The sequence below is a fragment of the Solanum stenotomum genome, chromosome 6 (genome assembly GCF_019186545.1).
Source record: "Solanum stenotomum isolate F172 chromosome 6, ASM1918654v1, whole genome shotgun sequence".
Taxonomy (NCBI): Eukaryota; Viridiplantae; Streptophyta; class Magnoliopsida; order Solanales; family Solanaceae; genus Solanum; species Solanum stenotomum.
This window is the reverse complement of record NC_064287.1, coordinates 30,437,564-30,462,658: the sequence shown is the minus strand read 5'-3', so window position 1 is coordinate 30,462,658 and position 25,095 is coordinate 30,437,564. Positions and strand designations below refer to the sequence as shown.

At 34.6% G+C, this 25,095-nt stretch overlaps 1 pseudogene; it reads right to left on the bottom strand.

Moving 5' to 3' along the window:
* Positions 1 to 4,180: 4,180 nt before the first annotated feature.
* Positions 4,181 to 8,742, bottom strand: LOC125868651 (phenylalanine ammonia-lyase 1-like; annotated as a pseudogene).
* Positions 8,743 to 25,095: the final 16,353 nt, after the last annotated feature.

The window sequence follows — 25,095 nt, the reverse complement described above, 5'->3', positions numbered from 1 at the left end:
TTTCGCTTTCAAAAGGATGTTGTTCGGGTTGTGTAATGCTCCGGAGACGTTTCAACGTTGCATGCTGTCTATTTTCGTCGACATGGTGGAAGATTCAATGGAAGTCTTCACGGATGACTTCTTAGTTGTGGGCGCTTCTTTTGAAACATGTTTGGCACACCTTGGGCAGGCCCTTCAAAGATGTGTGGAAACCAATTTAGTTTTAAATTGGGAAAAACATCACTTCATGGTTAAGGAAAGTATAGTTTTGGGTCAAAATGTGTCACAAAAGGGGTTGGAGGTCGACAAGGCAAATATTGAGGTAATTGAGAAGCTGCCACCACCAATCTCTGTAAAAGGTATTCGTAGTTTCTTGGGACATGTCAGTTTCTATCCAAAATTCATCAAAGACTTCTCGAAAATTGCACACCCATTGTGCAAGCTATTGGAGAAGGAGGTAAAATTTAACGTTGATAACGCATGTATGACAGTGTTTAAGTGTTTGAAAGAGAAGTTAATCTCTGCCCCGATGATTATTGGCCCAGATTGGTCTGAACCATTTGAGGTGATGTGTGACGCAAGTGGTACTGCGTTGAGTGTTGTGTTAGGGCAAAAGCGCAACAAGCTTTTTCATCTAATTTACTATACCAACAAAACATTAAATGGAACTCAACGTAACTACAGTATTACTGAGCAAGAACTACTTGCGGTGGTATATGTATTTGAGAAGTTTCGGGCATACTTGCTAGGAACTAGAGTGATAGCTCACACAGATCATGCAACTCTGTGGTACTTGATGGCAAAAAACCATGCAAAACCAAGGTTTATAAGATGCGTGCTATTATTGGAAGAATTCAACTTTGAAGTTAAAGATAGAAGAGGTTGTGAAAATCAGGTAGATGACTATTTATCTAGGTTAGAAGCCAAGAAGAAAGATGAGCTTGAGTTAGACATAAATGATTTATTTCCAGATGAACAGGTATTTGCAACCACGCTTGACCTCATTCCTTGGTACGCTGAGTTCGCAAACTATGTAGTGTGCGGAATAATGCCAGAAGATCGGAATGTCTATCAACAAAAATGGTTCTTGTTTGCTGTAAAGAGGTATTTCTAGGATGAACCATACCTGTTTAGAGAGTGTGAAGATCATATAATCAGGCGATGTGTGCCGGAGGAGGAGACCAATGACATTTGCAATGCTTGCCACACTTCACCTGTTGGTGATCATCATAGTGGTGTGCGAACAACCGCCAAAGTACTTCAAAGTGGCTACTATTAGCTATCCCTCTACAAAGATGCCCATGATTTTTTCAAACAATACACACAATGCCAAAAAGCAAAGTGGGGTATCCAAACGGCATGAATTACCCCTTAATCCCATTCTTGAGGTTGAATTATTCGATGTTTGGGGAATAGACTTCATGGGTCCATTTGTGAGCTCGTTTGGAAATAAGTATATTTTGGTGGTGGTGGATTATGTTTCTAAATGGGTGGAAACTGTAGCATTACCCAACAATGAAGGGAAGAGTATTGTTCAATTCTTAAAGCGCTACATCTTTGCAAGATTTGGCACCCCACGTGCTATTATTAGTGATGAAGGTTCGCATTTTTGCAATCGGTTGTTTGCATCGTTATTGAGAAAATAAGGATTAAAACATAAAGTAGCAATGCCATATCATCCACAAACAAGCGACCAAATTGAGGTTTATTGTCGATGTCATTATAGCTAGAACCACAAGCATCACGTTTGGATAAACAGAGACATAAACTAATCTCTGACTACACAAAACAGAAAAATGTATGATTTCTTGGGTACTTTAAATTGAAACTTCAACCAAGTACAATATATATATCTATATCTATATTTATATCTATATTACCTTAAAAGCATTAACTCCTATCTTGAATGTTAAATTACTATAATATCCCTAACCTATGTTGTGACTTTTTCGATGAGTTGTTACTTTTTTGATAAGTTGTGACTTTCTTCAAAGGGTTGTGATTTTTCGATGAGTTGTGACTTTTTCAAAGAGTTGTGAGTTTTTCAATAAGTTGTGAAGTTTTCAAAGGGTTGTGACTTCTCGGAAAGGTCATAACTTTTCAGATAAGACACAAAAAACACTTGTTCATACTACCCTTTGTTGACTATAAATATAATAGAGGGGCTTCCTCTCATTTTTCAACCACAATTATTTTAAATCTTCTACTCTTCTTCTTCTTGCATTTTAAATTTTTTGTGTGATTTATTGTCGTTGAGTGAGTTCGAAGTTTAGCAGAATATGAGGTACCACTATTCTGATGAAGTAAATCATTCTATCCTAAGAGGGTATATTCCATAACCTCGAGTACTTGAGGAAAATAATTTTGAGGATACACTAATTATTATTTTTTGCTTAATATATACATTAGTATGTAATGTTCCAATATATGAAGTTAACATGATGTAGTGTAAATTCATTTGTTTTTGTTAACAATATCTTGTGATGTAGATATATGTTTCAGAATATCTTTTTTCAAAATTTAGAGAATTCTCACGATTTGTAATTTGATGCTCAAGACAAAAGAATGACTTTATTTAGCAATGATACTTATGTGATTTAGATTGTCAAGAAGTTTGCTTCAAAATAGTTATTACTATATGAACATTGCCCTTTTGTTTTACTTATTTACTATTTCTTAATATTTCAGTATTTTAGACAAAGAAAAGTTCATATGACTTGTAATAACGGCAGTTGAAGTTTGTATTAGTTTAATTTTTATTATTTATTTAATAGCTAATTCTTATGATATAAATATTTTCAGTAATGCAAATATATATTTATATTTGGGTAGGTATTTGTATTTAAATTAAATTATTGTATATGTCACAAATGTATTATCAAGTTAACGAGATCTTCTAATTTCAAAATATATTATTTTAAAATATTTCGAGTTCTTTTTTTTAAAAAAAAAAACTCACAACAATTGTGAAAATATATGAATCATTTAAAATTTATCATTTACAAAATAATTTTTTTATTCAGTAATATGAAATAAACATTTACATTTTGTCCCTACACTAAATTAAAATATAATAACTATAGAAAAATAGTAACATTAATTAAAATTCCTATTTATTTATGTAAGTATAGAATTTATTAGAAATTCAGCTATTGCACATTAATTTTTTTAGTTACAACATTATAAATTCTTTTAGTTATTACTAATTATTGCAAACGTTATTCACACTCTTTTACATTCTTAGTTATAATAATATGAATTTCATATTTATTACATTAAATATTTCTATCTTTCATATTTCCTTATATTAACTTTTGACCAATAATTTTTCATATTGTTATACCGCCCCTATATATGTGATAATACAGTGTTGTTATTTTTTCTTTGACGAATCATGCTTTGTTTAATAAATTGAAAATCGTTTAGAGGTATATAAATATATCTTTGTTGAGTGTAAGATGAACAGGTGATTTTATATATATATATATATATATATATATATATATGATTTCACGGATAGAATATATTATTTAAATTTTAATTTTTAGTGTTTTCAGTAAAAAAAAAAAGGAAACTTTTCTCAGTTAACTATGGGCTGTCAGATAACTATATTTTATTTATATACACAGTCAATCGAGAAGTCAAATAGGAGAGCCAACAACAAAAACATCATCTATTATGTTATAACTTATAAAATAAAAATTAATATACAAAAAATAGGTCTAAAAGATAAAATGTAGTTTTTCTCTTCTCATGTTCATATCACATCTAAACAGTTTAACGTGAAATACACGTGCAAAACACATCAAGTTAGATGACAAGAAAAATACACAACAAATATTGTCTATAAGGTAATATTAGTGAGATACAACCAATTACATGATTGAACCTCATCAAATTGAAATAAATATATATATTATTACATTTAACTAATAAAAAATTTCATTGACCATCTTCATAGGTTTGCTTGAATAAGATATATATATATGACGATCCACATTGAACATTCACAAAAGAATCTGCAATATTATTTTGTTCTAAGCTTATTATTCAAATCTTCGCTTAAATAAGAAATAATATTTACTATAACATATACTTTATGAATTGGTAATCACGTGCAATGCACGTGTCAAAAAACTAGTATATAGAGAGATTCCAAGGGTTGAAAATTGAAATACCAAAATATCCCCACACACACAAAAAACAAAAGAGTGATATTATTTAGTAAGTACCAACATTGACTACCACTTATTATAGTTATATATAAATAATTAATATAGTAACATAAATATGGACTATGTTGCATAGACATGCAATATATGCTTCTGGTCTTTTACCCTCTAGCAAAAGGGAAGAGGAACACCATTCCACTCCTTCAAGCAATTAAGTAATGGATCTATCAACATACCTTCATTCATGGATATTAATACGTTGTTAATTTCTTCTCCAGGTGATTGAACTTTCTCACCAGTCAAGAAATTAATCTCTAGTTCCTCTCTAACAAACTTGTACAATGGATAGGACTTGCATTCTTTAATTCTATTAGGAATGGATGACTTGCAATTATCAAAATCACATCTAGCACTCTCAATTTCTTCAGACAAAACAACTTTCAATTCTTCCTCAAATGCACTGATTTTTTGGAAGATTGAATTACTTAAAATTTTCTCCTCGTCACGAGCGTGATCCATCAAAATTTGTCGTAACTTTTGAATCAATGGATAGTTAGCATTACAAGGGTCATCAGCATATGCAAAAACATATTCGCTATCAACCACTTTGAGTAAGTCTTTCTCACAAAACCTAATTGAAAGGTGATCAAGCTCTCCATTTTGGCTTACTAGGCTCACTGCATTCTTCATCGCGGCTTTGAGATTTTCTTCCAAGTGTCTCAAATCAATGGCTTGACAAAGTGCAACTAGATAAGTTGAAGACATGAGTTTTAAAATGTCCACTGCCTCAGATGTGTTTCTTGAGGATATTAAAGCCAAGGAATTGACATCTTGATTGTGTTGCTCAGCACTTTGGACATGGTTAGTCACTGGATTGGCAAGAAATTGAAGTTCAGAACAGTAAGAGGCCATGGAAATTTCAGCACCTTTGAAACCATAATCCAAGCTAGAAATCCGACTCCCGGATAGATTTGAAGGCAATCCATTATTGACAAGATCAGAAAATTGTGCAAATATAAGTTTTCCAATTGAGGCAAGTGCTAGCCTAGTGTTGTCCATTGATACCCCTATTGATATCCCTTGAAAATTCCCACCATGTAGTGCCTTATTCCTCGAAACATCAATCAAAGGGTTGTCATCAACCGAGTTAATCTCTCTCTCGATCATCTTGGTTGCTTCTCTAATCACCTCTATTTGAGGACCTAACCAATGTGGACACTTTCCAAGGACGTAACGATCATGTTTATTACGTTTTTCATCAATTTCCATAATATAGGAATTACTTCCATTCAAAATATGTTGTCCATGCATTGCTTCAACAAAAAATGCTGATAGAACTTCAGAAAGGACAACAAGAATGTTAGTCCCATAAAGAACCAACACAAGTGCCATTCACCAAGGCTATTCCTTCCTTAGGCTGCAACTCAAAGAATCCAGTGTCAATGCCAACCTCATGAAAGGCCTGGACAGCATTCAATAGTTCTCCGTTAGGTTTAGTAGCTTTAGAGTTGGGTCTCCCCATTAAAAGCCCAGCAATATAGGATAGTGGTACCAAGTCACCACATGAAGTGTGGACGGGCAAACATGGGGTGATATCATTGTTGAGAAATTTTGTCATAGTTTCCAAGATCTCAAATCTTATGCCAGAGTACCCCTTAAGTAGAGTATTGATTCTCACCAGCATGGCGGATCGCGTGGCAGATTGTGGCAATTTTGTATGACTATACATCATTTCATTTCCAAAGACTCCGGCATTCAAAAACCTGGTTTAGATAAATTTTTCGTCTATCAAATAAGTTGATTGTTTGTCCAAAATTTATCTAACCACTAATAAATGCTTCGGCTAAATATGTACAAAGTAAAGACAATTTTTCAATCTTGTAGTCTTCAACTAAAGATATGTGAAATATATCATAATGCTCTTTAATTTTGTGGTCTTAATTGAACCTATTATGTGTAAAGTTAAAAATAAAGAATCGTAAAAAAAACACATTTTGTTTAATAAACTAAAAACAAAAGTAAACAAACAATTTATGATAAGTATTGAAAGATGTTGTTTTGGAATATTTCTAAGTCTTTAGAAGGATACGACCGAATCCAGAGGTGTTGCGGTACTTATTCCTCAGAAAATTAACCAATTTTGACCAATTTTTTACTTCTACTTCTACTTCTAAAAGCACGAATACCATACCATTAATATATTAAAAATGATCCTTTAACGGTATTTATCCCTTTAATTAATAAAAATAGTATAATTGTCGTTAAATATGTCTTTAGTGACAATTACACTATTTATAAATATCATATATAGTCTATAGGGCAATTACATCCAATGATAATAAACTAATGTCATAGCTGTTGTAGAACTATTTCTTCCAAATTTAGAATTGTGATTACATTTAAGGCATAATACATAAACATGTCTTATAACTTGGTCTCAATTATCATCTATGTCTTCCAACTTTGGGTGTGCACAAATAAATAGTTAAACATGTATAGAGTTAAGAAAGTAGACATAATCATTCTACTTGGCGTCCTCGTCCTACGTGACGTATTATATGTTATGTCATGTAGGGCAAGCGTGTACTACTTGTTTGACTTTATATAAATTTAAGTATCTATTTGTGCACATAAGAAATTAGACACATAAATACCAATTAAAATCAAATTAAAAGACACACCATGCATGTATATTATTATGACCTTACATTTTATTAGCCAACCTCCAGCCTTAAAACAATATAATAAGGACTAAATGTCGTTTCGGAGAAATTACTCAGGCACTGGTATTCATATTTTGTCAATACTTTTACTTTGTCAATACTTTCACTTGTGGGGGTTAATGGTTGGACCACTTTAATCTAACAAGAAATATCCTTGAAGAAAAATACAGGCAATTTTTTTCCTTGACTCCCCACCCACCCATGCTTTCCTTTCCCTTTGTTTATTGTTTAGTTTAATGTGGAAAGCGTCAAAGACTATATATGTTCCTTATTAGTAGTTGAGATCAAATTGCCTTTCACTTACTCTATCTTTCTATACTATTAAAAATCAAAAGACTTGAAAATACCTTTTTATTTATATATATTTTACAGTAATAATAATATAATAATAATTAAGTTTATATATGTATCTACTATCTATCTAACTTCTATATACTATATTAAAAACGCGAGAAGTCCTAAACTAAAAATGTTGAAGGGAAGGTTATCCTCGTTGAAGCAATAGCAATTTGTACAATGTTGAAAAACGCTATGGAAAAGGAATGGTCAAAGGTGCAATTATTATATTATCAGATGCGAAAAATCTAGTGAATATGATGCTACAAGAAAATTTTCAATTTGAAAGCTTATGGGGTGTTTTGAAAAAGTTGATTTGGTGCATATTTCAAGATTTAGAAATATAATAGCACACTATTAGCAAAGTTTTCTATTTTGTTATTATATAAAGTTGTTTGATTTTTTTGTTCTCCCTAATTGAATTGTAATTGATGTTATCCTATCATTTGACTCTTGGAAACTGTTTATAAATTAAGATAACTAGATTGTTGCTCGAAAAGAACTAAAAAAAGGTTGAAGGACCAAAATACTCTTTCACCACTTAAAAAATTAATGATAAATAAATTCTTTAGCTAAACATTAATATTTGTTTCTAAACCTATTCAGGGGTGAATCACATAAAAAATTGGTTAACTATGAGCTATTTCGAAATCGGCGAGTAGATAATTCCAACTTTTTCATAGTAGTGATTTGAATTGGACAATTTTAATCTTTAGATTTTTATTATTGAACCAATACATTTTTTGCAATTTTTTTTTTATATAAAAAAAAAGTTGTGATTTTCACTATATTGAGAAGTCTAAATTAAATTGTTTCTCATTTTATATTAAAAACGATGATCGTGTAAATGATTGTCATTAAGGATAAAATAAAAAGATTTAAAGTAAATTAGTTTTAAATTTCAAAAAATAAAAGGGTCCTTTAACAAATTAAAAAATCATCAAAGATGTAATGCAGTGAATGACATTGCTATGTCCTAAACCCGAGTTCTTGGACTTGAGCCCTAGCTGACTCTGACTTCTGAGTAGGAATCCCCCCTCCCCCGGAACGGAGCCTACACAACACTTAATTCAGATCCTTAATGCGGATATTAAACACAAAATAAAAAAGAAAAGGATAGGAGGGAATACTAATTGTTGTTTACCTTATTAGCTCCTTCTGTAGAGCTGCACCTTGTTTTGTCCTCCTATGTGATGTTGCACCAAAACCTGTGGTAACACCATTACTATCAGTCCCTTTATTCATGCCTTCAATGATCCATTCACTGCTCGCCTTGACGCCAGCCCTTGCTGATTCCGACAGCTCCACCTTCACAGACTCCATGCCCGACCGGGTGGCTATGGCAGCCACGTTACCTATTGTTAGCATTCACCACCACCTAGTCGGATCACCGGCTTCCTAAACTCGTCCACCATTCTCTTGACTTCATCATGGTGACTACCTTTGAGAGTGTCTTCTGCCATGTTCCAAAACAAAGGATCATATCGTTGTTGATCGTCACTCTTAATACAAAAATCTTGACTATAGTCCATTGTTAAGTAAAGGGATGGGGGAATGTGAGGTTGGTTTTGTTTTGCTTTTTTTTCTGTTTGGTTGGTGGAGTATTAGATTTATTTGAATTTGGTGAGATTACTAAGACAAAATATGAGTGTTTAAATAGAATGGAAAATACAGTGTCATGGAGGGAGTGTTTGGTAGGGATGGAGGAAAAATCCCTATTTCAAATTAGTGAGTAATTTAATTTATTGATTAGTTAAACTGTGAGAACTATATATATAAGTGTTTAATGAGAAATTTTGAAATATAAATACGAGTGTAATTAGAATATTTTAGTGAAATGATTTCTACATTGTTATGGTAAATCAATTAATTGGTTTTCAAATTATTTTCATAATAGGAGTATCAATTGAGTTACACCTTGTTCGGGTGGTTGCTATCGGTTGTATTGGTTTGTTAGTTTAAATACAATATTTTTTTTTAGTGTTACTTAAATTCTATTGTATTGTATCGTTTAAATCTATTGTTACGTAACAACAAAAACCAATTTTGTGTGACAACCATTTGGTGTGATTGCATCGTTACCTTTATTATTTTTTTCTTATTTTGTCTTTACTTATTACTCCCTCCGTTTCAAAAAGAATGGCCTAATTTACTTTTTAGTCTGTTTAAAAAAGAATAACATAATTTCCTTTTTAGTCTATTTCAAGAAGAATGACCCCTTTCCTTTTTTGGCAACACTTTAACTTCAATTTTTCACGTGGCATGTTAAAGCCACAAGATTAAAGGACATTTTGGTATATTTGACATAACTTTAATTTAGAACTACAAGATTAAAAAGTCTTCTTTCTTTTCTTAAACTCTGTTCCAAGTCAAACTAGACCATTCTTTTGAAACAGGTAAAGTATTTAATAATTCTATTTTATCATTTATCATACATTTTCAGAGAAGCTCTACTCCATGCCCTACAATTTCTTGTAGGTTTATCATTCAAATCATGGATATATGATATTATGTAGCAATGGAGATGTCACGCCTCAAACTCGAGGGGCGCAACTGGCTCCTAATGCCAAAACTCAGGCCCGAGCCGACCCTGCTAAACCATTTGCTACTAGCGCATGGCAGCCACACACAATCAAGAAAACAAACAAGTATATCTCGGCTTAAAACTAAGCTCTCGGCTAGCAAGGCCCTTGTCAACTGATCTATAAAAGAAACAGCTACTCCCAGGAGATCATATAAATAAATAGCCAACTAGCACATAAGTCCTGATTGGGCCGTCAAGGCCACCATGATATCTATACCAAAACTAAAAGCAGGTATATATCATTACACTACATCAAACAACTCACAATCTTCAGCAAACCAACAACATATGCCAGTATGATCATAACGTAGCTATACACCCCACACACTAGTTTGCAAGCCTTTAAGAGTAGTAAAGATTAGCGGGACAAGGCCCCAGCCTACCCATAAAGATATATACAACAAAAGGTAACAAACCTCCCAACCTGCTCCTAAATCTGAACTTATCAAAAATAATAAAACAACAACCTACCCAAGCCCCCAGAAGCTCGGTAGGTACAAACAACACACAAGACCACCTACTCAGCCCCCATAAGCTCGGAAGGTGCCAATCAGCCTATATACTCCTATCGGTAGTCCCCAACCCCCGTAGGCAGTCACATGGCCTTCTTAGGCATTAATATAGCCCCGTAGGCAGCACATAGCTCTCTTAGGCATCAACATAGCTTATAGACAACTCATAGCCCTCTTAGGCAACAACATGGCCTTGTAGGAAACACATAGCCTTCTTAGGTGTCAATATAGCCCTATAGGCAACTCATAGCCCTTCTAGGCATCAATATAACCACGTAGGCAACTCATAGACCTTTTAGGCATCCATATAACCCTGTAGGCAAAACATAGCCCTTCTAGGCATAGATCACATTCCTGCAACTAAGCACAATAGCCCCAAAGGCAACAATAACAATACAATCGCTAAAAGCGAGCAATTTAGTTTAAGCAACCTATACAAATAGCCTCTAAGTCGTGTCCAACACAGGGATGCTACTAACTGAATAAGAATCCCGCTAAGGGAGGATTATATTAACTCGAGTAGCCAACAATAAAAAATAATGACTACAAGTGTAACAAGGATAACAACCCAATTACATTTATCCTAAGCTTTAAGGTAACATGTTGTAAGTAGAGAATAACCTTAACATACCTTTCCAATGGACGCTCGAAAGACCATAGTTCCTTCACGAAAATTGTTCCTTATGTCCTAAGCTTCACAAATACTATATATACACAACTGGTACGCACCTATAAACAGTTCATAATTAATCTTAAATTGGCAGATTTTCCATATTGCCCCAACTTGTCGAAACGTCCGTAGAAATTCATAAAAACAACCATAAAAGGATCCCGAAATGACTACCTTAGTTAACCAAGTGTAAACCTTGAAGAAACACCAATAACTACAAATTTATATCTTCAAAAATCAGCTCCAAATGCAGCTAATAGAAGGGAAAAACGATTGCCACGTGTAGGGATTACGTTTCTAGGCACGGGGGCAATGTTTAATGGTAGAAATCATCAAAAACTAACTTTCATCATGCTAGAACTCCATAGGAACTCTCTCTTAAGCTTTCTCTCTGGTTTGGAACTGAAAAGGAATGTTTACATGGCTTAAAACGTTAAATAAGCCGACATACCATATTTTTTACCCGATCCGGATTCTGCCCCGGCAGTCCCTAGTAAAACCCTTATAACTTTTTGCTTTGATGTCGATTTGATACGGGGTTTTGTGTGTTGCAAACTAGACTCGTAGGCGTTCGATTTAATGGGTGATAGGCCTACTAACTCTTTATATATTGGGAGAAAACATCCAAGACATTTGACCCAAATTGTAGATAAATCTTTAAAAAGGAACTTACAATAACTTTCGCCAACTTTTATTTTGTCACTTAATTACTTAACTTCAATGTTTGAGATACAACCCTTGAACACTTAAAATATGACATACCACATCATTTTTAATTTATTACTCACCCTCCTTGTCTTTCCACAAAGATACGAGTTAATTTAGACGTTTTGGAAAGTCGGGGTGTTACAGAAAATAATACATCTATCAAATCATTGGATTCTTTAAAATAATATAATACAATATAACACAATACAATACTACACATTATGAAATAATACATAACAACTATCAAAACAAAATGTTAGTTGAATATAATATGAATAAAGGAATATAATAGTTTTGGGCGGCTACATATGGTGCATAGTGCAAAAGTTTTCCAATTTGTTAATTATGTTCGTGATTGTTAATTTAATTTAAAATAAAAACAAGTGGTGTTGCTTGTGTTGTATTTATATTATAGTAATTGTATAAACCTTTTTTGGCAAAGTAACTAATTAATATTCTCTCTATTTTAAAATAAGTGAATTGTTGAAATTTTTTCATAGATTAAAATAAGTGAATTATCCAAAGTTCTAGAGAATTGTTGGAATTTTTTTCCGGTTTTACCCCTCATTTATATCTTCTAGGTGATAATTTCAAGAGAGTTATGGATCATATGTATGATTTTATTTTGAATTATTTATATTTTTAAGAATAGTTTGAGAGTAACTAAAAAGGACAAAAGTGGAAAGTAGTATTTATTTTATTTCCTAAATTTTTTGTGCATTGTCTCAACAATTCACTTATCTTGAAATAGAGGGAGTATTTGTAACGTACTGTTTTCGTTGTTATAGAAAAGTCAACGGGGAAAAATTTTGTGCCGAAAAACTTTTTTATAGTAACTTGAGATTTCCTAGCCTAGTCCAGATTTGGATGAAATTGGAGTCATGTGAGTCTAGGGAAATTTGGTAATGATTGGGTGATTTAATAAGGAATTTAATTGCATAAATAGATAGATAAGATGTTAAGAAATCCGTACGACTTTACGAAATCGAATATAGGCGAGTAGAACTCCCAAAACTGATCTTAGCGTGAACGGGAATTTTCTGAGTATCATGGAATGAAGTGTGTTGTGAAATGGGGGTTTGAAACTCTTAAAATAGCTCATTGTTTCCATGAAAGCCGTCAAGACGGGATTTTCCTGCCAGGGCAGGGCCGCTGTAGTGGGGTGAGGTTTGCCACAATGGGACACACGCGACTTAAGTCAGAAATAAACCCCAAAACGTTATTTTCTGCAACATTTGATCTTGAGAGCTAAGGAATGACCCAAATATCCTGAAGGTTTTCCACCTCTTCTAGCACCTAAGGTAAGACTTTTACTCTCCGAATCAATTTTTCGATCCGTAGAACTTAGTTTCTTGGGTAATTATTGATGGGGGAGGGTGTTGATCTGAGAAGTATGGTGGAAAAAGCTCTAATCTGGGTATGAGATCAAGGGTTCGACCTAGGGTTGTTATTATTAATTATGATCCGGGTAATAGGTCTTGTTTATTGATCCTTGCAATATATTGATTGTTTGTAGACCAAGAACAAGCAGAAAGAATCTGAAAAGGGAATAATCAAGTTTCTTAGGGGATTAAAGTTTTGTTCGAGGTAGGTGATGGTTGTGATTTCATGTTGGGGTGATGTATGTTAGTATTTACTTCATAATAATGCATGTATGTATGTGAATGTTGCATTATTGATCACACTAATCGTATATGACTATGAAAAAATGATTGTATGCCATGAATCAACAATTGATTGTATGATTATGAAGATGTACATTGTGATTGTGATTATGGCTTATTGAAATGGATCAGTTGTTACATTCCAACACACTAACTTCGATCGGGTGCCATGTTCCGGTTCATATATGGGATTGGATGTCACGTTCGACACAGTAACTTGGATCGGGTACCACGTACCAGTACACTAACAGTTTGGGTTTGGGTTCCATGAGAGGACCATTGACTTTTCATGTAGATGTATTTTGAGAATATGGAATTGTTCGTTGATCCTAATATAATGATTGATATTTTATATGTTCGGTATATGCCTGTTTTATTATGTTGTGATTACTCGTATATGTCTCCCATATTGGGATACCCGTGTGATCCTACCAGTATATTGCGGTTGTGTACTGATACTACACTTACTCTTTCTTTGTTGAGTATAGGGCATCTTCAGGTAGCTACTGATAGACCTCGTTTAGAAGACCAGTGATAGACTCGAATTCAAGGGTGAGCCAATTCTTCTGGGCTGCCATGAGTTCTCTTTTTGTTTATGTCCACATCTTCGGACTTAGACTAGTACTTTAGATTTTCTTATGTTTAATTGGGTTGTACCCATTTCCTTTATACTTATGATCCTTGTTAGAGTTTTGGTACATTGACTTTCAGGTTCTAGAGAATAATTTTCGCATTTGTTGGTTAGACTTTTGGAGTTTATGGAAACTCTATTTTCCTTTAGTATTTAAACCTGCTTCTGTATCTTTAAATGCCTTAGATTTTTGTTGAGTTTGTTAGTTTGGGTTGTAGTAATGGTTCTCCCACCGGAGGGTTAGTCTGGGTGCCACTCACGACGGTCTAGGTCGTGATAGTATTTGGCTAAATTATATGGTGTCAGTTTTCCAATGTCAAGACCCCAATGTTATATTTTCTACGCATCAACTGTCCAGTCCTAGTGTGTAGGAGGTGTTTAAGTTCTCTTCATAGGAGTCGGAAGGTGTAGCACTTAGGTTCATGTGTTAATAGTTGCATAAATATATTTGATTCCTGCATAATTAAAGTAGACAGTAAAATTCGCATAGAGAAAATAATAATCAAGACTAGAAAATAATACCCTAATCATATTTATTGATTTCAAGTATGAGTGTTAAAATCTCTATTATTCCTCTGATTTGGCATTTTAGATATAATTCAAGGGCTCTTGATCCATATCTTGAATTATTCTTCAACTTGATCTTGAATTCAAGTGATTTGAAGCTTATTCTTGAATCTTTGATGAACTTGAACTTGAACTTTATCTTGATCTTGATTTTTACTTGAATTCAAGGGTTTCGAGCTTGTTCTTGAATTCAGTGGTCTTAATCTTGATCGTTCTTTAACTTGAATGCATGAATTCTTGAACTTATAGCTTGTGGAAAAATCAATGATTTTTTATCCACGAGTTGTCTAATAGCAACTTTTAGTCCCAAACTACGTGCTCCCGTAGGATTTTCTTAAATGACTTAGCTAGTTGATTCACTTTAGCAAATGATGATATGTACAGGTTCTACCTTGGCAGGTAAATTCCCCTTCTTTTGGTCTGAGGGATATATCATATTTCATGAAATAGCTCTCATGGTCTTATTGTCATTCAAAGCCAATATCCCACAAAATGACTATGTTTCTTCAAAGTTTTCATATATCCATTATGTTAATGTATTTGACTATATTTCATAATTTACTTGTCATTTCTCCTTTAAGTCTTATATGTTCAAAGAGTGATTATGCATACATGTTTTAAGTCATTCATTCTATCATGCCTATGTTTATGCATATTTCCACATATTTAGTACATCCTATGTACTAATGCATACTTGTGCCTACATTGTTTCACTAATGCAGGGTTCGACGCTCCTACCTCCCATACTTGTGGCTAGTCAGTTTCATTGACTTCAAGGAATGGTGAGTTCTCATGTTCCGAGGACCGAGATACCTTTATTGCTCTATGTCATTTATGTTTTCAAACTTTATACGGGTTACGTCTCAATCACTTTCCTTATGATGTATTAGATGGCTTATTGAGACTTATGATAGACTTCTGTTTTGTCAAACTCTTTTGATATATGAAATGCTATCTTTTGAACTCTTTATTTCTATTATCTTGTATGATGTATGTTAAGTGTCTTGTATAAGGCCTCTCAGGGTCTTATACGTCATGTCACGTTGAGGAAGTACTTTGGATTGTGACATTTAATTTCCTCGGTAACAACCTGTGTCTTGAGTTAAACAACAACACCAAGTCTCTGGGGCTCAATTCCATCTTTTTAATGCGCCAATCATGGTATAGCTTCAATATGTCCTTATACAATGCAGATCTCTCATATGCATGTAATCAGAACACATCAAACTCATTAATTTGATCTAACCTCATGTGTGCTGCATCTTTCCAACTAAGGTTGAGCTTCTTTAGGGCCCACAATGCTTTGTTCAGCTAATAGGAAGATAACAAGTAATGATTTGCAAGTTATCAAACATCGTAACATAGGGATGCAGGACTCCAACATTAATGTGTGACTGACTTTCTTTGGTTATTTGTTAACTAAGGTTGCATATGTGAATTATCTATTTTTATGATTTATATAATGTTTCGTAGCTTAATATGTCCAAAGTGTTTTAAATTTATGTCATTGTTAAAATATTTAAATATAATAATTGATAAGTTGTTATAATAAAAAAAGTAATGATATAGAATATCAAAACAATGTGACATAGAGGCAAAATCCTACCATATTGATGCATGAATCAATTGGATTGTTATTAATTAGGATCAATATCAATGATGTATCGATGTCTATCATTATTTCTAAAGTACTTTGAGTTTTGACTGTCATTATTGAAATATTTTTTAATTACAGTTAAAACTATTTAAATATATAATTTAAATTTATTTAAATATAATAATTAATAAAATTACTTAATTAGAGATTATATTAATACTTAATAAATATAAGTAATCATTCTCAAGTTATCAAATAGGCATAACACATGGACACGAACTACAACATTGATACATGATTCTCTTGGGTTGGTATTAACTAGGGTCAATACATATGAACTATATAATTCTTATAATTTTTATAATGTATTGATATCCACAATGTCTAAAGTATTGTGAGTTTTAAATGTCGTTACATCAGCTTGACAATAGAATGAGTGATGGATTTTATTCATGAAGGAACTTTCCATCATAATCGCTTTTCTCACCAACAACATAATCATTTTGGGGAGGGTAGTGTATATGCATACCTTACCCCGTATCTTAGGAGATCGAGAGGTTTCTTCCAATACACCCTCGACTCAAGTAAAAGCAGTTCGAAAAAAAAATCAACGGGAGAGAGAAGAAGCCAAGACAAAATGTTCAAGAAAGCATACAAAAAAGGAACAATCACTACAATAAAATACTATAATAATCAAAGTGCAAGGAAGCTAAACAAAAGAGGCTCCCCTCCCTTTCTTGCTTTAGAAATTGGGAAAGTTAAAAGGTATATCTTGAAAGGGACAATAAGGATAACAAAAATGGAATAACAAAAAACACAAGTTTGTTTATTCAGTTCTGCTATTTGTTTAAGGATGAGGGGGAGAGAATCAAGGCACAACATCATTTAATTAAAGTAGTCAATTATTATAGTCATACACCAAAAGGAAATGATTAAAAAAGGTAAGACTGATTAAAAAATAAATAAATGTTGAATCAATCATTGACCAAAAGACATTTGTCTAGGTGTCTGTGTGAGAGAGAGATATATCCACTGCCTAAACCTTATTACATTTAAGGGTCATTTGGTTACTGGTTAGAGTTATGCATGTATTAGTTATGTTGGTATTAGTATGCATGTATTGATTATGTAGGTATTAGTTATGCATATATTGATTATGTAGGTATTGGTTATGTAGGTATTGATTATATAGATATTAATTATACAACTATTAATTATGTTGGTATTGTTTATGTAGGATTTAGTTATGTAGAAATTATAATACATATACTATTACTTATTATTTAATTTATTGTTAATTAATATATACGTTATTTAAAAAAATTGGAAATTAATACATATGCGCATTATTTATGATGCGCATAAATAATAAAATGCAACAGTTCGGGTCGGGGGAGGGGACCCAATAACGAACTAAAATTTTTTGAGTTAGGCCAGTCCTTTTTTTAAAAAAAAAATGAATCCTCAATCTTGTGAATTAATATTAATATACATTATTATTTACTAACAAATAATTAAGTAAACAAATTAAGGGTAAATATGTAATTTTATTATTTTAATCTATGTATAACTAATACCCTTATAACTTATTTCACCTTCTTCCCCGCATAAAATTATACATAGATTTCTTCATAAGTTATGTGAGTATTAACTATGTAGAATTACAAAAATGCAATCAAACACCACATAAAATCAATACATAAATAACTTTTATACAATATTTGGAGACACCAGCCAAACATTGTATAAAATTTATACATGAATAATTTTGTTTCTATTTACAAACCAAACATGGTATAAAATTACTACATGAATAACCAAGTTATTCATATATTAGCTTTGCCCTTATCCAGTAACGAAACGGCCCGTTAATCAGCAACAGATCCCAACAAAATGCAGCTAGCTAAACTATAGCTTATTTTCTTTCACTTCTAAAACTATAATCCAGAAACAAAACAAACTTCAAACCATAATCAGTTGCATAAAAATACAAACTTTCTTGATAAAAATAAGAGATAAGCTCCAAAAGGGGCTAAATAGAAAAAAGAAAATGACCCTTTTGAGAATCAAGAAAATGTAAAAAAAAAAAAGGTTATCTTGTTTCTATAAAAACCTCAAAAAGAAATAAAGATCTCAAACTAATAAGATTCAAAATCCCAAATTCACTGTTTTCAAGAATCAACACATCACACCAATAATTAATCACATTGCCTTTTATTACCCCTTTTTCATCATTAGAATTATTCAATATGGACAAGTCAACCCATCACCAAGTTCCATTACACTCCAACACATACCACAAGGAAATACACGATTCTATGCACTGAACAAGGGTTTAGAAATCCACTTTCCTCAATCGATCAAGAGTTCACTCCGGAACTTGAGTCTTTCAGTCACGATCTAGACCGTCGTGATTGACACCCACACTAACCCTCCGATGGGAGAACCACCACTACAACCCAAACCAAGAAACTAATCAAAAACTAAGGCATTTAAACATATGAAAGCAAAAATAATGGCTAAAAACTGAAGTTCCCATAAACTTAAACAAAAGATCTAACAACTAACAATGTGGAAAAAAACCCTAGAACCTGAAAGTCAATGTACCAAAACATCTAACAATGAACCAAGTCTAAATAAGAAGGGATACAACCCCATACTAATGAACTAACTAAAACAAATGTCTAAGTCCTAAAATGGTGGACATAGACGAAAGAGAATTCCATGACATCCCGGAAGAATTGGCTCACCCTTGAATTCGAACGACGATCACTGATCTCGTAAGCGAGGTCTGTCAGTAGCCGCTTGAAGATGCCCTGTACTCAACAAAAAATAAGAACAAGGCAATATCAGTACACAACCACATTGTACTGGTAGGATCACGCGGCTTTCCCACTAGTACAACATAACCAAGTCAAGATAACAATATAATCACATGCATATATATCAACATATACAACATTATCGACATTACGAACAACGATCAGTTTCACATTTTATATCACATCATTGGTCCCTCATGGAACTCAAACCCAAACAGTTAGCATATCAAAACCTGGTATTCGATCCCAATGTTATGTGGGAACGTGAGAACCGATCCAAGTTAGTTATTCCTAAATGTGGCAACCGATCCATTCAACTCACCACAATCACAATTACAAGTATATCATCAAGATCATACATTTAAGTTATGATTTCATGGTAATCATAATTCATGTATCTCATTTACCACAAATGTGATCAACATTGCAACATTCATACATATACAAGTATCATAATGAAGCAAAAACAAGCATACAACACACAATCATAGAATCACAACCATCACCTACCTCGAAACAAGCTTGAAACCCTAAGAAACTTGATCTTCCCTTTCCAGATCCGTTCCGCTTGTCCTTGGTCTACAAACAATCAATGTAATATGGGAATCAATAAACAATCACTAATTACCCAAATTACTAACAATTATATGAACCCTAGATCAAACTCATGGTTCCAATTATCCAAATGAGGGTTGTTTCCACTATAGAATCTATAACAAAACCCTCCCCCATCAATATTCACCCATTATATTACATTCTACGGATCGAAAAATGGATTCGGAGAGTGAAAAGCTTACTTTTAGCCTCAAGAATGGTGAAAAATGAGTAGAAGTCGTCTGAGGTTCGTTCCTTAGCTCTAAAAGTTGAAAAGTGCATAATGAGGTCGTTTAGGGGTTTATTAACGACTTTAATTCACGTCGAGCCCACCACAACGGTCGTCACCCCGTTGTAGCGACCTCGCTATTGAGGCAAAACCCAGCGCCAAAGCGGGTTACGCGAGATAGTGAGCTAATAAAAGAATTCCAAGATTCCCATTTCACAACACACCTCTAACCAACGACGCTCAGAAAATACCCTTTACGCCAAGATCGATTGCGGGAGTTATTCCGTAAAGTCGTACGGATTCTTTAATGAGTTATCTAACTACTCATGTAATCAAAATCATAAATGATTCACCCGATTGTTACCAAATTTTCATACACCTCGATGACCCCAATTTCGTCCAAATCTGGACAAGGTTGGGAAAATCCAAATACTATGAAAAAGTTTCCGGCCCCAAATTTTCCCCCGTTTGCTTATCTATAACGATGGAAATAAGTCGTTACAATAGATACCAATTTACTCATCACTCGTCCCCGAGTGACAAAACTTAGGAAAGTAGGCTAAGGAAGGAATGAAGTAGTACCTAAATCGATGAACAATTGGGGATACTTGTCTCGCATGTCCCTCTCGATTTCCCAAGTAGCTTCCTCAATTGGACGATACTTCCATTGAACCTTCACGGACTTAATATCCTTGGTCCTCAATTTGTGCACATCACGATCAAGAATTGCAATCAGTTCCTCTTCATATTGTAGGTCCTTGTCTAACACAATTAAGTCCCACTTTATAATATAATCCCCGTCACCATTATATCTCTTCAGCATGGACACATGAAATACCGAATGGACTCCCGATAGGTTAGAAGGTAAAGCCAATCTATACGCTACCGGTCCTACACATTCAAGAACCTCAAAGGGACGAATGTATCGCAGACTTAGCTTGCCCTTCTTGCAAAATCTCATTACCCCTTTCATGGGTGATACCTTAAGAAGAACATTCTCACCAGTTTGAAATGACATGTCTCTTACCTTATGATCCGCATACTTCTTCTGTCTACTTTGGGCTGCTAAAAACTTAGTTTGAATACTCCTCACCTTTTCTTGAGCATCCTTCACTAAATCAACCCCCAAAAGTTTCACATCTCTGGCCTCAAACCATCCTATCGGTGATCCACATCCCCTCCCATAGAGTATCTCAAACAGTGTCATATCAATGATGGTGTGATAACTATTGTTATAAGAAATTCACACAAAGGTATGAACTTATCCCAATGCCCTCCAAAGACAATCACACATGCCCTCAACATGTCTTCTAATACTTGAACAGTCCTCTCCGATTGTCCATCCGTCTGTGAATGAAAGGATGTACTAAATGTGAGTTGTGTGCCCAATTCATCATGCAATTTCCTCCAAAACATGAATGCGAATTAGGTACCACGGTCTGAGATGATAGAGAGGGGCACCCCATGCAACCTCACTATCTCTTTCACATAAACTTTAGCCTATTGTTCAGCATTATAATCTATTTTTATCGGAATAAAATCGGCTGACTTAGTCAATATATCAACCACCACCCAAATAGAATCAAACTTCTCCAAAGTCTTGGGAAGACCAACCACAAAATCCATGGCTATTATTTCCCACTTCCATTCTGGAATTGGCATTCTTTGAAGTAAACATGCAGGCCTTTGATGTTCATACTTCACTTGTTGACAATTTTGACAATTCGCCATAAACTCCGCTATGTCTTTCTTCATCCCCAGCCACCAATTAATTCGCTTCAGATCTCTGTACATCTTGATCACACCCAGATGAATATAATATCGCGAACCATAAGAATCTACTAAGAACTTCTCAATCAAGTCATCTACTCTAGGAACACATATTCCCCCTTGAAATTTAGCACACCATCCGTATCAAGAGTGGTCTCTTGTGCCTTACCAATCGCAGTCTTTTTCTTAAGTTCCTCCAAATTCTCATCTTCAAATTGTTTGGCCTTGATCTCTTCAATGAAAGTGGCCCTTACCTCAATACAAGCTAACACCCCACCTCTTTATGAGATGCTCAACTGCATGAACTTAGACTCTAAGGTCTGAATTTCTTTAGCCAAAGGTTACTTGGCTACACTTAAGCCACCTAAACTACACATACTCACCGTTTTTCGACTCAAAGCGTCTGCCATCACATTAGCCTTGCCCAAATGGTATTGAATGGTCACATCATAATCCTTAAGTAACTCCATCCACCTTCGTTGTCTCAAATTCAGATTCTTTTGAGTGAACACATGTTGCAAACTACGATGATCAGTAATAGCACACTTAACACCATAGAGGTAATGCCGCCATATCTTAGGAGCAAACACTACCGCTGCCAACTCCAAATCATGTGTTGGATAATTCCTCTCATGCACCTTCAATTGACATGAGGCATAAGCTATAACATTCTTATCCTGCATTAACACAGAACCCAAACTAGAATGTGAAGCATCACAATAAACATTAAAATCTTTACTTTCAACCGGTAATGCTAGAATAGGTGTGGTGGTCAAAAGAGTCTTGAGCTTTTGAAAGCTCTCATCACATTTTTCAGTCCATTCAAATGGTATTTCCTTTTTGGGTAAATTAGTCAAGTGTGTGGCTATAGAAGCAAAGTTCTTCACAAATCGACGATAATAGCTAGCGAGCCCAACGAAACTCCTAACTTCCATTACCGAGATAGGCCTAACCCAATTCTTAACCGCCTTAATCTTTAGGGGATCTACCATTACCCCTTCTTATGAAACTACATGCCCTAAAAATGCAACTAATTTCAACCAAAATTCACACTTAGAAAATTTAGCATATATCTTTTGCTTCCCAAGAACACCAAAAACACTACAAAGATGGTTGGCATGCTCTTTCTCACTTTTCGAATAGACCAAAATATCATCAATTAAGACTATGACGAACGGATCAAGAAATGGCTTGAACACCCTATTCATTAAAATCATAAAAGTTGCAGGTGCATTGGTCAAACCAAAAGACATAGCCAAAAACTCATAGTGCCTATAGCGAGTTCTAAACGCCGTCTTGGGCACATCCTCAAATCTAATTTTCAATTGATGGTAGCCAGAACTTAGATCAATCTTAGAGAAAACTAATGCAATTGGTCAAAAATATCATCTATTCGAGGCAAGGGATACTTATTTCGAATAGTGACCCTGTTCAATTGTTGATAATCTATACACATTCTCATACTACCATCCTCTTTCTTAATAAACAAAACAGGAGCACCCCATGGGGAAGCACTAGGACGAATAAATCCTTTATCAAGAAGCTCTTGGATTTGAGCCTTAAGCTCTCTTAATTCTGCCAGAGCCATGCGATATGGAGGGATAGAAATGGGACGCGTAACAGGCTCTAAATCAATGCAAAAATCTATATTTCTATCCGAAGGCATACCAGGCAAATCATTAGGAAACACTTCTACAAATTATGACACCACAGGAATAGACCCAATGGATGGAGCCTTAATCTCACCATCCCTAATATGAGCCAAATAAGTCAAACAACCCTTCCCTATCAATTTCATTGCCCGAATGGAGGATATGATCTTAGTTCGCCTAGGCTTGTACACTCTTTCCCACTCTAATTTTTCCCTTCCCATAATTTCTAGAGCTACAGACTTAGTATTACAATTAAGCACCGCGTAATAGGGGGACAACCAAGTCATGCCTAAGATTCTATCAAAGTCAGTCATATCCAAAATCACCAAATCAGCCCAAGTCTGAAAACCCATAAACAAAATAGGACAAGCACGATAGACATGGGTAACTATGACTGACTTTCCAACTGGGTAGAAACATGGATATGGGCATCAAGAATATCACAAATCATATTAAACTCTGAGGCAAATCGCACAGATACATAAGAATAGGTAGAACCCGGATCAAATAGCACATTAATCATCCGATCATAGACAAAAATAGTACTTGTGATCACCACGTCAGACGCCTCTGCCCCATTCTTGCCCGGAAAGGCATAACACTTAGCCCTATCATCTTCACGAACCACTTCCCTGCCTGGTTGCACATTACCTCTGCCTGCATTACCATTTCCTCTACCTCAACGACCTCATTGATTACCTCATCGTCCACCTTGTGGACGTCCTCTACTATTATTACCATTCCCCATTGGTACCATTTCTCTAGACTGTTGTTGTGCATAATCTATCACGCGTGGGTGGGGACAATCTCTCCTCATATGCCCAGGTTCTCAACAGTTGTAATAAGTACGATCAAAAGATGGTCTGTCACCCGTCGAAGGCGCGACTGCCTGGCTATTCGAAAAATTATGAGATGGGGTTTCCGAGTAACTACCTGTAGAGGCGGGCATAATGGCATGAATTGGATTGGCTACAAGCGTTGGCCTTCTGGACCCCTTGGAATAAGAGCTTTGAAAGTTACCCGAGTTTTTGCCCCTTTTTGCCCATGCCTTAGCTTGACCGTCACGCCTCACCCCCTCCACTTTCTTAACATAGTTTGTCACCTCATTAAAGCTTCTCCCTGCAGAAGTCATATGAACAGTTAATACTTGCAACTCAGAATTTAATCCCCTAATAAATAATCAGATTCTCTCTTCCACAGTAACCACCAATTGAGTAGCGTATCTAGACAAAGCATGGAACTTGGTCTCATAAGCAATCACATTCATACCACCCTGCTCCAAAGACATGAACTCATCCTTCTTGTGATCCCTCAAAGTCCTAGGCATATACTTCTCTAGAAACAGAGCATGAAATTGGGTCCATGTACGTGGAGGTAAAGTAGAAGATCTGCATTCCATATAGGCTCTCCACCATTTCTTAGCCTGACCTTGAAGTTGGAAAGACACAAACTCAACCCCATGCTGATGGACAATACCAATTTATGAAGTCTCTCATAGCAACCCAAAATGAACTCATAAGCATCCTCATTCTTAGAACCAAGAAACACATGAGGCTTTAGCTTCAAAAACACAATCAACATTTCATGTTCATTACCAGTCATAACTGAACACACCAAAGGAAGAAAGAAAGTATCATTCACTACTAAAAAACTGCTAAAATGAGATGGACAAAAGTGTCGCAATCCATCGCTTTTTTGGCCAAAAGAGACGGAAATGCGACGCAATTATGTCCGTCGCTTTTTGGCTTGATGCTTTTCCAAAAGCGACGGACCGCGTTGCATTTTTGAATTATTATTTTTTTGAATTTTTTTTACAAAAGCGACGGACTCCGTCGCTATATTTTAATTTTTTTTAAAAAAAAATTCCAAAAGGCGACGCAGTTCA